The sequence below is a fragment of the Haliotis asinina genome, chromosome 3 (genome assembly GCF_037392515.1).
Source record: "Haliotis asinina isolate JCU_RB_2024 chromosome 3, JCU_Hal_asi_v2, whole genome shotgun sequence".
In the NCBI taxonomy this organism is placed as follows: Eukaryota; Metazoa; Mollusca; class Gastropoda; order Lepetellida; family Haliotidae; genus Haliotis; species Haliotis asinina.
The window spans coordinates 20,849,554-20,868,254 of record NC_090282.1 but is presented as its reverse complement, the minus strand read 5'-3'; the positions used below and the strand labels follow the sequence as shown (position 1 = coordinate 20,868,254).

At 41.3% G+C, this 18,701-nt stretch overlaps 1 protein-coding gene across 4 annotated transcripts in view; it reads right to left on the bottom strand.

Annotated features, from left to right (window-relative positions):
• The window catches only part of LOC137277657 (protein FAM167B-like), a 284,520-nt gene that overhangs the window by 24,620 nt on the left and 241,199 nt on the right, over positions 1 to 18,701 (bottom strand). Inside the window, exon 1 of one of the 4 annotated variants that reach the window (XM_067809499.1) lies at positions 18,328 to 18,701. This exon is cut by the window's right edge and continues 840 nt beyond it. The exons of 2 other annotated variants lie outside the window; for them this stretch is intronic. The gene's annotated coding sequence lies outside the window, so the exon portion shown is untranslated. Of the gene's footprint in view, positions 1 to 10,094; positions 10,131 to 18,327 lie in introns of those variants that run through there. One more of the 4 variants, XM_067809500.1, reaches the window with a different exon arrangement.

Here is an 18,701-nt window from a genome sequence, read left to right as displayed (position 1 = left end):
GACGAGGGGATGGTTTAACCACTCGGTTACCCCACGTCTCCTGGAGTGTTGATCTATGTTCTGGTTTTACAGAGAGGTGTGTTATGAACAGGCGCTACCTGTTTAGCTATCTTTGAGTTAATATTCCAATATATATCTACAACGTTCAAATGTTGCTCACGGCACTTTGCCCAGTGTACATCTGTTAGATAAAAGCAGTCTTCTTCTCTATGCCCCTATCACTTTCACCCTCTCCATACGCAATATGTTACTCTGTATCTGTTACTTTACCGAGTGCGGTTAAACAACCAACTTAACTCGATATCGGCGCAGTATGTGAGTATTCTTTTACACAGTAGTTCGTAAACATTCCAACCATGTCACTACACAGACGCTACTCGCATTGTTACCATGTATGGAACCTGAGATGGCGCTGAGACCATACCACTGTACAGAAGTACATTTCCTCTTGGCGCGAGCGGAGGCGCAATTGGATCAGTAACCGTTCCCCAAGATGTAAGCGATTTATGTGCTGTATCATCAGGCCGAGTATGGCCAGTTAAACTTTAAATTCTTCCAAGTTTTAACGTCGTTTTTTAACCTCTGTTTGTAAATGCCATCATCACATGATAAATGGGAAGAAACACGCTGGAGGTGATTCCGACCATACCATAATGCTGTTATGTCAACTCCTCATCACACATCGTACAAAGACAAACAGTCACCGAGCTGTTTGCTGTGGGGCAACACTGCTTTAGTATAATGACAGCAATTAGTTCAAATCACCTCATTAAAGCAGCCACGTTTGTGTGCATACCGGGAAGTAAAACACCTCTCAGTATCAAGTGTTTGGGTAAATTTGCGCAAGACCTACAAATCCTTAAGATATGAAGCTGTTCCACGTTTAGACTGTACATCTTATGAGCAGGGGTTCCTGACTGACACTAGTAAGGATAAATATGAAGAAATATAGAATTTCATAGCATAGAGCTGTCTCTGTTCTATGTTCTGTGAAAGAGTCAAGTATTTGATTACTTTTAGGGTTAACGCTAACACGGCAGGAGGACCGAGTAACGGCAGGAGAACCGAGTAACGGCAGGCGGACGGAGTAACGGCAGGCAGACGGAGTGACGTTCCAGCATGTAGGTAACCAATCACACAATACTGCTGAACGTCTACACATGGAAAACGATACAGAAAGGATTTATGTCAAATCCCAAAACGTCCATGTGATAGAAATCTCGAACCCACACCAGCTTCACATTCACCATGGTAACCTCGTAATTGGATTTTATTCCTACCAGTTGTTATAGAGAACCTCTCTGTCTATATCCGGAGGCGAATTAATGCGCTTGCAGCATCAATATACAATTGATTACCACTGCAACAGGTGGTCATGTGTGATCAGAGATTAGTAATATGGAATAACGAGGTTATTCGTACTATTCATTAAAAAATCATAATTAAGACCTTCGTCTCACTGGCTGAATAGCGGGATATTATGTTCAACGAAGATATTGTAATGATTGTGTTCGTCATAATCATTAAGTATTGCTTAGTTTGTTGTTTTGCTGTGTAACGCCGCACTCAGCAATATTCCAGCTATATGACCGCGGTTCGAACCCACTCCACGGAGTGAGTATGCCTTTAAGCAGCTGTTGGCAATATTCCAGCAATGCCAAGGTTGAAAACACAAGAAATACGCTTTACACATTGCATACATGTTCGGAATCGAACCCGGGTCATGATGAAAGATCCGACTAATGAGGCAGATAAGAGACGAAACCATGCTTGGTCTAATTTAGAGTATTAAGCCACTGTGTCATCCGTTCCTTCGAGGAGTAACAAAGACAATAATGATATTGTGATACAGTCAAGCTTGTGGAAAGGCAGAGTTAACCACGGATGATACTGTAACAGCTTTCGTCTGAATACAATCAACGGTCACTGCTCCTGGGTCAACACGATACATAATAAAACACGGTTTCAAATTGTGCCACCCGATCCCCTCTTCAAGGAAACCTGGCTTCATACCCCGAGGGTGTCTACTGTCTGGATGTAAAGTTCCCTCAACACATCATCACACACTTACAAAGACTACTCCACGCTCGTTCATCGCACACCATTCAATAGAAGGCAGTAAATAAGATCATTCTCTATTCGGATGAGCAGAGTTCTCAATAGCATCACGTGTTAACGAGCTGAATATATCTAAACGCTTCTTAGAACTGGAGCTTTTGTGGGCGTACTTTTGTTGCCCATCTACAAAGGCAAACGGGGTGCCTATTCTACCTGACATTTTGCTCGTTTTTACACACAGAAAAGAAGCATTCTACTGAGAATATTTCATTAAAATCAAGTATGGAGAATATCATTATATGTGTTGTGTATTTAGTTTGTATGGTGACTGAATGATGTGCGTATATACGCTCTCTCTAGGTGTTCCCGTCAATAAGGTTTCACAATGATGCACACAACTTCACGGAGAAACTGGTTTTATCAATACTCTTCCAAACAGGAGGAAAAGTGTTATCGGTACAACTGGCTGTTTGAACATATGTCGTTATTTACACTGTCACAACCTGAGTGAGGTGAGAGGCTGCACGCGTTATCACGAAACAAGGATATCATCAAAAGGCGAATCCTACCTTATTTGAAAGATCTCAGGAAGGTCTCGTTCGGTTGTCGATATCTCGTTCCTGTTTGTGACACATGTTTGCATCACTGTTGAACTTGGATCCATATTTTCTATGGACCTTGTTTTTATTCAGATGAACATGGGATGTACCCAGTTTTACCGCAGCAACTCACACGAGCCATCTCTGTTGAGCTACCTGAATTTGAACTGAAGAATGCCCCCGTTCGGAGTCGATGCACGTTTTATGTCTCCCGGAAAGGATAACTTGCAGTAATTAGCATATGTTCAGTATATAATCTGTACCTGTTCTTTAAACCGAGCACCATGTGTTAGCACAGTAGAGTTCATGAAAAATCCGGTCTATGCGCTCAACTTAATGATGATGATGATATTTAGGATGATTAAAGTGCTAGAGTTGGGTTTTACACCGCGTTTAGCTATATTCAAGCATGATTAGAAACAACGTGCCACGTTTAACTTCACGCTGTCTTAATGTATGACTGATGGAACATAGCATTTCCATATATGCTGAGCTCTACGACAATGTATTGTGTAACTGGAATATCTCAACCGCTACAAACTAAATGTTTCGTTAATCCATTCTAGGTAATGTTACGGAATGACAGGAAGACACTAAGTGTTTGTTGTTGCAAACATCGTTAGACGTGGTGCCGTTTTTGCCAATACAGGAACATCTTTCCCAGGTTAGAGCACAGCCTGTCTACCACGAGATACCAGTCTGGACATGGGGACCACGAGATACCAGTCTGGACATGGGGACCACGAGATACCAGTCTGGACATGGGGACCACGAGATACCAGTCTGGACACGGGGACCACGAAAGAAACATGTAGGAGAAGATAACGTGATCGAGTTCTGGTGTCACAAAAACACGAGCGACACAAACATTTTTGTATGCAGTGGAAACTCGTCCGTTTCTAAAACGACGTGGTCGCCTGAAATCTTACAGAAAAAAGATCATATCCATCATTTAATATGCTCGATATTACATTTCTTAGGCGTATACAGGAAAATATGAGAGAATGACCGAGTGAGTTTACGCCACTTTAAACACTATTCTAAGAATATCACGACGTCAAATATTATGTGGGTGAGGAGCTCCAGTTTCAATCACGTACCTCTTGAAAACACACGACAAAGTAAGGTACACGGATAACTAGTGGATCTACAGTCCAAAACGGTAAAGGGTACTTAATGCTTTTCAAATATTAAGTTTATAGGAAGCCACTTTTGAGCGTGACTCTGTTGTGAACTTGAAAAGAGACCACGGTCGGCTCTCAAGACTCATCTACGCTTTAAAAAAACATGTATTGGGACGGTCTCGTTTATCACTGGAGTTAAATGCAAATTGTATGGCATCCTTTCTTCCATGTTCACGTCCCATCAGCTAATACTTCACATGTATACTTGCACACGATTAAAACTGAGAGCACTTAGAATTTGTGTGTCAGGTTACCGAACGTTTGATGTAAACAAGATCAAAGTATGCCGACGTAACTGGCTGACATGTCCTTTGAGTGGCACCTCAATACTGCTCCGTGCAGCTTTACCTAAAAACACTCATGTACGGTACTTTTTGACAGAATATAACTTCATAAGAGCATAAATGATATATTTGCTAACCTACGTAAATATTGTCCCAAAGTATCAACAACTATCCATACATAAATTTTCAAGTGTGTTTACCTAGTGTGCATGTGAGTACTCGCCTGACTAATACATCCCTTTAGTAAACATAAACTATCAACGTGTTTCACAGTACACGTAGCTGACCGTACATGTAACTTACACCCAGAGATTTTACCTGCTGATTACAAAATGACAATCACGCCCTTTGCAGCTACAGAGGTGAGCGTTCGACTTACCTATCTACCTGAACCCCTATACGCTTGACTTGTCACACTAATTGGGGTATCTATTTCCCGATTATACTTGGAAATAAGATCACCTTGATTTATGAAATCTGTGGAGTCGGTTTATATTCCTACAATGTTTTGTGTTAGGTTTCAAACTATTTTGCGGGAAATATTGACTTGCGGAGTCACCGTTCCTTTATCCCACTGAAATGTTTATTCACGAAACAGAACATAAAGCGTACGCTGGCTCTCGTTGTTACAGGAAATTCGATTAAAAGTGTATTAATTTAGTTTTCCACGTCTCAATGACTCCATGCTATTCTCGAACGCCACCTAGGGTATGTTAAAAAGGTGAATTTACATGTAAACGATCCGTGTAGAGTAGACTTTTCATCAATATTAATATTTTCCTATTTCGTTTTGCCATGCATTTCGAGGCCAATGGGAAGGTCACACCCTTGCAGCATAGCTTTGTAAGTGTGTTATAATCAACGTGGTAGTTTATGTCGTGGTCGTTGATGTGATGACCCCATTCCGATGTAGAGACTGTTTGAAGAAGAACCATATCTATAACATCAACCAGTGAACCGTTACACACTGTTTGAACGCTACATTCCAACTCTGAATAAAGGTGAAATTGATTGTGTTACCATCTTGGGAACTTCCTGCATGGAGTATATAAACTGACGTACAAAAGAATGTGCTCACCTAGTGTTCGAGGATTAATCTTACATAAACTGAAACTATGTTTAAAATTGTTTTGTGACTTAAAAGCCCCACACATGCATATATTACCAAAGCACCACAGAGAGTTTACCCAAATGCATAGTTGCTAACGACGACTCGGTCGATGTTGATGGGGTTTCCAAATTATTAAGGCGGTTTCGTTTTTCAATAAATAAACCAAAAGCAACAGATGTATACTTTCTTTAGCATGTTGGTTTATGCATATGCGCGTGCGTGATTGATTGGTTGTAAAGATATCGTAACTGTCTCACGTGTGAAGGTCAAATGTATTGCCTCTGCTCCAATGTTGCTGGACTACTGGTAAACGTGTCGTAAAGTCATACTCACTCACTCGCTCACTCCAGCCTCACAAACTTTAGACATTTTCAGCTGACTGTTTGCAAGAAAAAATGCAACGAAGGTAAAGTCTTGCTATTGAAGTGTAACGGCTCTTTCGTTGGTAATAATTCTCCTTGTCGATCTTCAGAATGAATATACAGATCCTAAGAAGATTCAGAAGGTAGCTGTAGTCGTTTCCCACTGGGCATAAACGTTATTCGTTGCGACCGTTTCGTTTCAACAAGGTAAGTTCCATAGGTAAGAGATGTCCTGTTGCGATGTTAAATGGTAACATACAGTCACCTTTCGTTAGTATGACAGGCTCTGAACCTGGAGTGTTTGGCAGGTCAGTGAGAGTGGAATAATCACGCAGCAAGAAAACAAGGCTTTTTGGGGAGCAACAGCGTCGCCACGGGAAACATCGGCGTAACCTCAGGAACAAATGTCGACGTTGTTGCAGCTTTTTGACGTTGCCACATATTGTGACGTCCATTATAAAATAACTGACATACAGTCAAACACGTATACAGGGGTATGTTGGGGTATTTGGAACTCTACAATATTGTCTGACCGATGAGGCACATTAACCCAAGTCAACGTCCTCGTTTCGTCCAGACAAACATTCATGCTTACAAGCCTTTTACATAAAAGAAAACTAAATCCCATCTGTCATCTCAGCTTATCTCTGCTCATGTTGACTGTATGCTTAAACACAATTTGTCATGACTGAAAAATGTTGTCTCTCGTTGCAAGTAATTCGTTTCCACCACGCGTCCAACTTGAATCCTTTCTAATTAATGACGACTTACCTGTACAGTACAGGTATATCATCCCCTCAACGTCTAGACAGTCAGTGGTGGTGCCCTTTCGAAACGCTGTACTCTTTACCATGTGCTAATAATACATGAGTTAAGAATTCGGGATATGATATTCAAAGTTCAGCATCACTGCTTGTAAACACAGCAGGTCAGGGATCACGCATGTTCGGTCACCGACGTGGTCAGGAGTGTCATCTCATAGCAAACTTTAAGAGTTTTTTTATCCCTCTCTTTTTGTTATCCTCCATACTTTTGACACATATTAACCAGCCGACCGGGGATTTAAAGAGACGGTATCGACAACGCACAAAGAATTTCACAGCTTACATTGGCTCCCTTTTGCTGAAACCAAGGGTGATCTTGTTATGAAAACTACATGATGAGTGTTTACGACATATGAATTGTTCAAAGTTTTCGGGGTTTATGGTCAGTGCATTGTGTGGGTAACAAAATAGGAGCGCTCTAGAACATAAATCATGGTATCCACTGAGATGATGTTGTTCAAACTGTATTGTGTGTTCACAAGAGCCAAGGGCATTCCCCAACAACACCGTGCCCGTTCTCACTCCCATACATTCAACTGTAACTACATGGCTAGATGTCTAGGCGGGCACACATTAGTCAGGTGGATTGCCTGTAATGTTCCCTGGATGTAGTGTACGTACGTGTGTATGCTTACACTCGCGACATCACAGGTACTCGTCAGTGCGCATGAATAAAGCAGAAACCTAAGGTATATATCACAGGGATGTAACAGCTGTTACTGTAGGTTGTAGAGATCCAGGGTAACTCAATGTATAGAGATCAGGGGAGCGGCCTCAGCAGGTTACAAAGATCAGAGTGAGATAAAAGATCAATGATTAGAGATCTGGGGTGGACGGCTTCAGCAGGTTACAGAGATCTGGGTGTGATAATTCATCAATATATAGAGATCTGAGGTGGACGGCTTCAGCAGGTAACAGAGATCTGGGTGAGATAATTCATCAATATGTAGAGATATGGGGTGTACAGCTTCAACAGGTTACAGAGATCAGGGCATAGAGATATGAGGTGTACGGCACCAGCAGGTTACAGAGATCCGGGCATAGAGAAATGAGGTAGACGGCACCAGGAGGTTACAGAGATCAGGGCATAGAGATATGAGGTAGACGGTACCAGCAAGTTAGAGAGATCCGGGCATAGAGATATGAGGTGGACGGCAACAGGAGCTTACAGAGATCCGGGCATAGAGATATGATGTGAACGGCACCAGGAGGTTAGAGAGATCCGTGCATAGAGATATGAGGTGGACGGCACCAGCAGGTTACAGAGATCCGGGCATAGAGATATGAGGTGGACGGCACCAGCAGGTTACAGAGATCCGGGCATAGAAATATAGCAGGTTACAGAAATCCGAGTGAAATAATACAACAATGTATAGAGATCTGCAGTTGTAGACTGCTTCAGTCGGTAACAGGGATCTGGTTGAGGGGACACATCATCGAGGCAAAGAGTACATGGGAAAGCGCTTCAGCTCATGGTTTTCATGTGTCACCTGTATACGGTCACATGTCTACGCTATCTGTATATCCTTGTCATGACGTATATGCTTAACTTATGGCCTTCAGTATACAGACCGAGGGACATTGGAGAAAGGATGTTGACAAGATGGTGTGTATTCAGGAAGTTGTAGACACGGCACACTGACCGGTTACAATGACTCACAGTTGACTCTACCACTCCCCCGTGTGGTGATGTCATGTACTTCAGTGTATACATAGAGATTAAAACATGGTAGCAGTAATATATCATGGAATAGCAAGCAAAACTTTAAATGAAATGAAACGATAAGATAGTTTTCTTGCTATTTTTGCAGAAGCTGTCAGGAGCATTGTTGTACAACGAAAGAAGTATAATTTTACACCATCAACATATATTTGATATAGCCACAGAAATCTCACTCGTTCGCTCGCCCACTCACTAACATGAACGAAGATTCTGAAAATGTTTTGTAATGTGCAATATGATGGAACTCTCTACATGGTTACTCCTTAGTGGTTAAAGCGTTCATTCTTCACTCGGATGACCCGAGTTCGATTCCTCACATGCGTACAATTTGTGAATCCAACTTCTGGCGTGCCCCGTAGTAATATAACTGATAAAAGCGGCGTAAAACCAAACTCACTCTTTGCTTAGAAGTATATTAATTCACACCTACTGAATACGAAATAGGTGCATTCGTGACATATGTCTATACAACGTGGAATGTCTTTGAAGAACCCATGACTCAACAAATCACAAGATAAAAAGGAAGATATTCTATACGGCCATACTCGATGTACCACATCCTAAAGTATATATATTACGTACATCCCCCGATGTATGGCGGCATTCATCATAACCAACAGACTGATCACACACCCTCTCGTTAGTTTAAGTCGTCAAAGAAAACAAATTACTGTGAAATATTGGTAACATTTTCAAACCCTGACTCCCTTTCAAAACAAAGCCATGACTGCAACACCTGGCGCTATTCAGTCAGCATCCTCCCAATTCATCCACATGCGCCTCTCCTCACACAAGTGTCACAGCGCGATCCTCTAAACAACCTTGCTATTCCTCTTGTACATGTTTATTTAATGCATGCTGAGGGCGGTATATATTTACCTCTCAGTTAAACCTATATCCATAAATGGATGAATGTGTTTGAAACTAGAGGCAGACTGAGCAGTGAGATTATAAGGTTAAGTTAAGAGACTATCCCGGTCACACGTACGTCGTTATCATTCAAGGGACTGTGGGAAGGTAGGAGTTTTTACTCCACCGTATCACACTTGTCTTGTTTAGGCGTCCTTATCACGGCCTGACAAACTGTAAGCACACACTGTAAGCACACACTGTAACCGCGTTACTTGTTTGCAATTCAGCAGCTACATGGTGTGCACGTGATTAAAGCAGTTTTATGTGCATGAGTGAGGGAGTTTAGTATAATGCAGCTTTTGCTATTCCACCAGAGTGAACGAGTATGGTTTTACGCCGCTTTGGCAATATTCCAGCAATATCACAGCGGGAAAATACCAGTAGGTTTCACAATTTGTAGCCATGCGGGGAATCGAACCGAGGTCTTCAGCGTGACGAGCGGAGGCTTTAACCATTGGGCTACCCCAACACCTCTATTTCACCAGAAATGGGCTTTACATGTTTTAATCACGTTACCATTTTCTTAATGTTATCAATTACACTGAATTGTATGGTTGAATTCACTACAGTATATTTACATTAATCATAGTATCTTCTTCCATATTGGTCATGTTATCAGTGAAATAACAAAGTAATATCAGTTTCATTATCAATAGAATGCAATGGAGAATGTTTTATTTTTGGTTGACATTTGTTGCCGACTTGAGACGGGATATGGACGTCTAAGAAAGTCTAGACAATTCCCTTCATTTCTATACATAACTACAATGCGTATACATTATGTTTATGGATACAAATTAAATCATCAACGGGTTCTATCCAGACTGATGAGACTTGGGTAGCTGCACTTAATTAACTGTTCCTAAATGTATGTTTGAACTGGGGTTTCACTCAACAGACGGTGGCAATCAATGTCAAAAACAGACAATAACAATTCAATTCACCACGAGGAAGAAGCATAGCTGACCGTTAATGCTACTGGTATTTTGTACTTTCATTTCCCCAAATAGGATGAGTTGTATACAAGAATACGTCACGTTAAGAAGACAAGTGCTTGAAGGCCGGGAGCTACATGGATGTACCGTACTTATGTTCACTGACTAATGTGCCACACATGTCAAGTAGCCGCAGGTGGGTCATCATTGAACAGGCAGCTCTTGGAAAGCTGACTTCCCATACTGCTGGCTGGTCGACTGTCGTCAGTGTGTCACGTACTCATGACTTCCCCCCAGGAGGTGCTCCAGCTCATCATCTACATCCTCCCACCTTCGCTGTCCTATGAACACACAGGCACGGAATAACACGTTCATACACACATAGAAACATGCAGGAAAATACACAGGTTTATAGTCACATATAGGCATGCACATCACTTCAAAGCATCTAGCACCTCCGCTTCCATAGATCAATCTTAGGAAGGGTTCATGATTTATGGCTAGGCGGAAGATGATGGTGATTTTTATGGTGTTGCATGTACAATGTGAATTAACCCCACCCCACCCCCACCCCCACCCTCCCCAACGCACCCCACTCTCAAAATTTGTCATGTACAAAATCAGCGAACTCCTCCAGAAATAGAGAACATGTGTACTAAATTGTTGAGTTCCATCAACCCATCGACATACCCACATATCCCCCTATCGCATCAGTCACACAATCTGCCATCTCTCGATCCCATTCGTCAGCTATGTCCTCAGACAATCCATCTACCACTATTACGTCCGTGTACCGCCTCATTGTTTTCAACAACCCACTAGCAGTCGTTCCACCCACCTCCTATCTATTTTCTACCATCAGTCCATCAGCCCACCCCACCTATCCACCCCACTGGCATATACAATGTGGTTATATTACCTTTATTACTCACAGACAATGTCTTCATGACAACGTCTCGAGCTGGAACGGAAACGAACAGAGGAGCACAGCGTCCTGTAGGAGATATCTAAGCAAAAAACTATTTATTATATTCACGCTGACCTAAGGTATGGTGAAGGCTAAAGTTAATTGCATTTTTACAGTAGACATCATAGCAACTCTTCCCCCTCCTAGAGATGGGGCGATTTCTAACGCTCAAGTTAATGGAAACTGCACTTATATATGTATCTCCAAACTTGTGATGGTTATTTCTGTGACAAATACTGCCAAATGCAATCGGATGTCAAAGCCGGTAGAGTACAGGTGTCCCAGATCTTGTTTTAATTACACATGAAAATACATCAACGATAGTTAAGGTATTTAACAGACATTGCATCAGGCTTATGGTCTAGCAACTCAGTATCCAAGACGAGTTATGTTCGGGACAGGTATGTAAAGTTAAGGGGTGTTTTTCACACTGACGACGTTACTGTATGTACTTGAGGACCGAATATTTATGTTACTGCGAAGCGGTATGGCACACATATGGTATGGTCGTTAGCCATTACAAAGTATCCCCGTTTTGTATCGAATGTAATACCTTTTAAATGTACAAAGAATCGAATAGATAGGGGTTTGTTTTTAAAGGTGGGCCACACATTTGAGAAATAAATAGCACACGTGGTCATTTAGTAAATTTTCGGGGATGGGGGAGACCCCTTCAGGCACACACATTCCAAAATATCACCCCACCCTCCCCCATGGATCCGTCTATGTACACAAAATGATCTCGATCTGTTTAATTAGCAGTGTAGTCGTTGGTTAGTAACAAGAGAGGTAAGATACTTCACGGATGTCAGCTTTATAACAATCATGCAGCGTTTCGATGTAGATTCTTAACCGTTGTCAAACAAGAGCGAAAAACATATTCTCATACTGGTGTGATGATGCAAGTAGATAATTAAAATTTCTTCATACATAATTTCTGTTGAGCAATAGCTCAACAGCACAACAGTTTCAACATGCCAATTATCTTGTTCAGGTGACCACTTATCTCGGCCAGAGCGATAACACGCCAGGTCGTGTTGTCTGCTTAAGAGTGTGCTGGCACTTAAAACTAGTGCAGCTCATCAGGACATGTAACCAAAATATTAAAATATCTAAAGAATGAAAACCGAGGTCATCGGCAGTGAGCGATAATTTCCCTCAGTCTGGCATTTCATATTCGAAGTTTCAAGAGGTTTCTGTGCATGTTAGGAAATGAAATGAAAACAATCCCCTCTTTGAGTGGCATTTTGGAAGTTGGGACGTACAATACAGAACAGGTTTTATGGAAAATAAAAGAAGTTGTTATCTATGAAGTTTGTTCTACAATAAAAAAATATCATAACATTAACTGCAAAGAAACGGTATTATGTTGGTCTTCATAACTAACTCCTTGAACAGAATTTCATCACAAATATTACTGAGTGTTATCATAAAGGGCTTGTTCATTAGTGCTGCAAGTCATGCTTAAAATCAGAATCGAATGTCACGTGAAGTTTCAGGTCTCTCGGTGGTTTCTGAAGTGCAGCTGTTTACTGTGTAGAGGCAGCCATTTTGGGTGAGTGTGGGCGCATGTTCCGAGTGCAAAGGTAAACTGTATTAACATATCGCGAAATAGGAAGTCATCTGTTGAGTTGAAAAGAGCTTGAAAGGAAAGGATTTAATATCGGCTTTCAGTATGTTGAAGAGCAAATACACATAAAAATAGAGGTCGACATGAAATGTCGCAAAGAAAGAGACCCACTAGTAATTGCACGCACATAATTCTTTTACATTTGTGCTGATTTTAAAAAGACGATAATGTTCATAGGTAGATTTTTCAAAATGGCTGACATAGAGGACATTTTGGAAATTGGACTCGAACCTTAAGAACACAATAGGGTGTCGTTGTTAGTTTGACATTTCAGCTTCATTTGATATTTTGCTTTAGAGGAGACAGCGTTTCCAAATGACGCCATACTAATGTAACCAACACACATATCTCGGCACAAGACGATTTGATTTTTAATCAGGAAATCTAAGTAACGCGTTCCTCATCAGCCCCAAAAATTAAGCGACCTGACAAAGAAGTATTGCTCAGATATTTGTCATTGGTCATACTGAATAGATTCGGTTCAATGCATACCTTCCAGGTATTGTCCATTTCAAACTTGAACCTCTTGTCGAAAGTCATTCAGAAAACAGGAACCGTGTTTGTGAATTTGTTAAATAGCAAAAGATGCACCGATCTGGGGAATAAACGTTTGGGAGAAATTGTGAATTAGGGTGATACTGACCAGGAAATTGAGAAAATACCCACTTTTCATAAGTTAAAGTGATGAGAATTGAGTAACGGCCTTCCAATGACGTATAAAGTGCGCGGTTTTCGTGAGACGTCGAGTAAATAGAATACCGAGATAGCTCCACATGTCATGTCCAGTTAAGCACTATATATCACGATACCAATGTTTCCATCTGTCTTAGAGTCTTTAGCTAGGCCACATAAATCCATATTACATCACTGGAATGTTGGTCACTGTACATTCGACGTCGTAACCCTTGTAAGCCAACTCTCTGAAAACCGCAAACCTGTCTGTCACTATGGCTTAGTGTATGGGGAGCGATAGGACATGTAGAATCGAAGATGAAGAGCGCCGAAGTGGAGAATAGTGGTAACGGTGTTTCATGGTTATATATGAGAGTTCAAGCTTTGAGTGAATGACGGCTCATTTCAGTTTTTATTCGCAGTTGAAGGATATTAAGCGTTCGTAATCTTATGAGTGGAGCAGGTGATTTATTCTGATAGTGTTGGTTCATGTGGAGGTACTTCAACTGTCACTTTGCAGGTGTATACAGGCATGTCAGCTGGTGTGAGCTGACGTGAAGCAGGCCTTAGGGTTGCGTTCCATATCCTTATGTATCTGCATGTGCAGGGCTACTTGTTCTAGACGGAACGTATGCCTTCTGATACACAGATATCCATTCAGCTACAGTAAAACACCTCTGAACTAGTCCATGTTTATCCCCCTTGTGCTTAGCGCCAATCAGGGTACCATCTTGTAACGCTGTATGATGTGTTTCGGTCGGAGAGCGAACTCCGTTTTCTGGGCAAACGTTGTATCCACTCGACTATCCAGGCGATTAGAGGTCAAATGATCCCGTACGTTCTGCGTCATATATAAGTATATATTCATCTTTCAGAATATGAGGGGCATGATGGAGACAAAGGCAGAATCAGTGATCGTGGTTTCACAATAACTCAATACATTCATGTCAACCTGGTGCAGAATTACCTAACATAGTATTGAGCTGGTGTCTGTGATGGTTTTTATATACACTGAGTAGAAAGTTTCTCCAGATATGGATACATCTAAAACGCAGCTGCCTATGTGGACACTCAAAAGACATGTGCGTATACATTATGTAAAACCAGACAAAAATACCTGTGTTTCAGGTAACGAGGACCTCACACGTACATGTGTATATACATTATGTAAAATCAAACAAAAATACCCGTGTTTCAGGTCATGCTGACCTCACATGTACATGTGTATGTAGATGCATATGTATCCGGACGTGTCAGCGTTAACTTGGTCTCTTTGAAACGATAATATTATCATTATATCTCGTACAGTATCTAAAACTGTACGTACACCAGTACACAATGGTAGTACCCTAGGAATGCGGGCCACCCGTGTTTATGTTTGTTTAACCGTCCACTGACACATCTACCGCCACCCTACAATCACACTAAGAGCTATTTAATAAACAGCAGCTTCTAGACGGAACCTATTACGAACGGTCATACCATATAACCTTACATCACAGCGTGTACCTGTCTGTTCCCTTCCAGTCAAACTGTGATGTAAACAGCAATCTTAAATGCTTAATAATCTAGGTATATTCGTTTGTGACAGCATCTACTTGTGTCAGGCTTAGTGGAACTTATAATCAACGTGGCAAAAGGCACTTAATGATACAGCCCACGTCAAATGGGAACCAGATCCCCTTTCAGCTGATGGTAGTTTGGTTGAGGTGTCATTCTGCTGGGAGGTCAATCGGCACTTAGGTTATCCTGTAATTAAGTCTAACGTTACCGCATTAATGTGTCCTGTCCGACATTGTATCCCATGTATCGGAGAAGGATGTGGAAATATTCACATCGGTCACGTGAAAGTGCCATGAATGTCACGATGACACACATATGCACTGCCACGTTCACGTTCGTATAAATGCAGTAACAGCTGTATTTCATATGAAGTGGCCTTTTTTAAAACTGGTTCCTGTATTATAACCTTAATCACTGCATATACAGTGCTAAGTTAAAAACAAATTGATTGAAACTGAAAATGTCAATAATCTTATCTAGTGATGTAACTTCACTGACAAAGTCGTTTTTCCCTGTTAGTTGACGCGAAACGATACGACGTTGTCTTATTGCCAGCACAAACAATAGTTTGACGAAAGTGTAAGCAGTAGATAAGCCGACCCCCATGGATCGACTGATTTTTCGTCCACGAGGTTCGGTTATATATGATCGTATACGATACGTTCTGACAGAAAATACTGACAGGCATAAGAAAGTATTCAGCCACAGAAACTGATTATCGCAATACCGGGTTCAGAAGGTCATAACTGTGTATACCATGATATAGCTGCAATATTGTTGAGTGCGGCGCTGAGCAACACAGATCATGGTATACTGTGCATATACGACTTTGTCTATTAACACATGTAAATATCTCCGCTTGTGATATATCAACTGTGATCCACACAAGGTACCCATGAATAGAATTGAACCCGAATCTTCGGCGCGACGAACGAAAGCTTGAACCATCAGGCCACCTGATTTCAATAAGTCGTTGTGGCTATATGATTCAAGACCAGGTGTGTGTTAGTAATAACACAGTATGTAATTCTGAAAGGTTCAGAGTAATATATAATTGTAGCTTAACCAGCTTATTAAATTGCAAAGTATCTGAACCCGCTTGTTTATCCATATTGTAATTTTGATATTAGACTTGGGTTTCAAACCCAACGTTGCAATGTTACAACCAACAACCAACAACCTACTTAAATGAACATTAAACCAGGCAAGGTTATAATCAGTGTGTCATGAAGATTCCTCTCTCATTGTGAAGCTCTTCCGTGCCACCAGTGTTGGATATTGTTCAAATAAACTTCATTGTATGTAATTGTTATCCAATGTGATCGTCATGTGAACAAAAGGCTCACTGCACCGGTAAGAACGGGTCACCTTTACATGAACGTGTTGGCCGACGCAGCGCATAAACTATAGATAAAGGGATAAATCACGGACATATCGCCTTGTTATCGCTGGCGATACCTTTGTGGGAATTGACAGAAGTCATGTTACACACTGTAGAGGGAACATAGTAAATCAGATTCCTGTCTATCCAGCCTGCCCCCAAACACATGCAAGGGCGACGAGGCAACCTAGTAGTTAAAGCGTTCGCACGTCACGCCGAAAACCCGGGTTTGATTCCTCACATGGGTACAATGCGTGAAGCCAATTTCTAGTGTCCCCTGCCGTATAAATGCTGGAATATTCCTTAAAGTGGCGTAAGGCAATACTCACTCCCAAAGACATTTGTAAACATTAACCAAACATTTGAAAGTAAATAATGTCTTCCAACAACCGGTATGTATGACGACATGCATTAACGGCGAGTGAATGGTGAAATGTTGTTTTACACCGCACTCGAAACATTCAACGTTCACTTCGTGGGTTTTAGTTTATTTTCCTAATTTTTCTGTGGATTTATTTGATGTAAGGCACATAACACTACTGGAACGCTTGCCGTTATTTACACTGCCCTGTTGAGCAGCCAAATTTACTTCTTTCTAAAGCATCGCAGCCCTTCAAGTTGTTTAACGATGGTGTATGGACGTTTTGAACTGGGATTCTTGAACGGTGCATCATCAAGCTTGGAGTATAACGTTGTCGTACAAATCCCGAGCAGCATATACAGCGTTAATTATACAAGGCAAAAACATTCGTGCCTTGTGTGTGGCACGAAATAAGACAGCACATAACACTGACTCGCTTTCTCATTACGCGCTACTAGTCCTACCATTCCACTAATCAAGAGCAAATTCTACAATTCGAAAGTTCGACAGCTATGGCGATACTATTGAAAGTACAACTGTACTACAACAATAGTACAACGTTACTATAGTAGTTATCTCATAAGTACCGTACCATTATACAGCAAATGCCCTGGCACATCCTCTGTGTGTACATTCACAATTTAAGGTGCTTACTGTTTATATACTCGTCTTGTGAGTATAGGTAGTAGGGACAGTGGTTAAAGCGTTCGCTCGTCACGCGAACCTGGGTTCGATTCTTCATATGGATACATATTTGCTTAATTAATTGCACCAAACGTTAGGGACAATAGACTTTATTATATTATTCATTTTGACAGTTATGACGACATTTTGACTTTCTAGCACTTATAGTCGCATCACACAGAGTGCGTGGTAGTAAACCTGTTTTAACATATGTAATGCGCATACGCATTACGCAGTTGCGGACTATTGCACCACCATTACCAAACATACAATGAGCTAATACATCATACACCTACATCACAGACAGCCAGGTTCAATGACCGTCTCTCTATCAGCTGATGGATAGCCGACATGAAACATCGCAAACATCAAATGAAAGAAAAGCATGAGCTTCATATACTGAGCAGTATTTGAAAGACTTCTCTGTGTCATGTCTCAGGTGTAATCTGAATCCCGTAAAGACATCCCTGACCCTTTCACAATGCCCCGGCGTTGCCTCCTAACCACCGACATTATAATTCACACACTATATCCCCATGCTTCACTGACTGTCGTTTCGGCACACTACGTCTTTTTTCAGTCTATATTTGATGCATCTCATGACTCTTTACGTTTTCCTCAGATATATATGTCAACAGCTACCGATTCAAACTGACCTTTACCTAGTCACAGAACGGTGTAAGATACTCTTTGATAACGCGTCACAGGTAATTCTTCATCACGGTCACCTGACACGGAAAGTTGTGACGTTTGTTTATTTTATCACACACATTTTGTCCACAGGGATCCATAAAATCAACAACTATGCGCTCTTACCTTGTAAGAGAAAGGAGAAGACGGCAGATCAGAGAAAACGTCAAAAGTAAATACTCATCACATTTAGAAGGATGGTTGTCACGTGTGTTAACATTTTTAGCTTATATTATCAACTGCTATCGTAAAATCAACAACAACGTACAAATCTGATAAAGTGTGACATGTATATCTTCATCGGAGACGGAAGTCATTAATGTTTGTTTCCATTATCGACAAATATTTTATCAACAATATCAACAAACCCCAACTACCGCGTCTTACCTGGTCAGGGAAAGGTGACAGAGCTGATCAAGCGTCACAACTTCATCCTCCTCAGAAACAACAGTAGCACACCCTGGCGTTAATTCATCGCCTCTCTGATCACTTCTGGTGATAATCCCGACACTGTCACAGCAATAGTTCCATCAATCCGAGAAGCCACAACCTTCTTTGATGCCAAGCAGCCGCACAACCTTATTAATTACAACCGTGGCATGGCAACAACACACAAACGTTATTGAATTCCCAAGAAGTGTATTTGGTAGCAAGCGGATACAGGGTATGACTCGGTCACTATTTTGGAGTGATTTTGTCGTTTTGAAATGATGTAAAACAAACTTCTTTGATGATGTCAGCATTTGAGAATGTACCTCTCT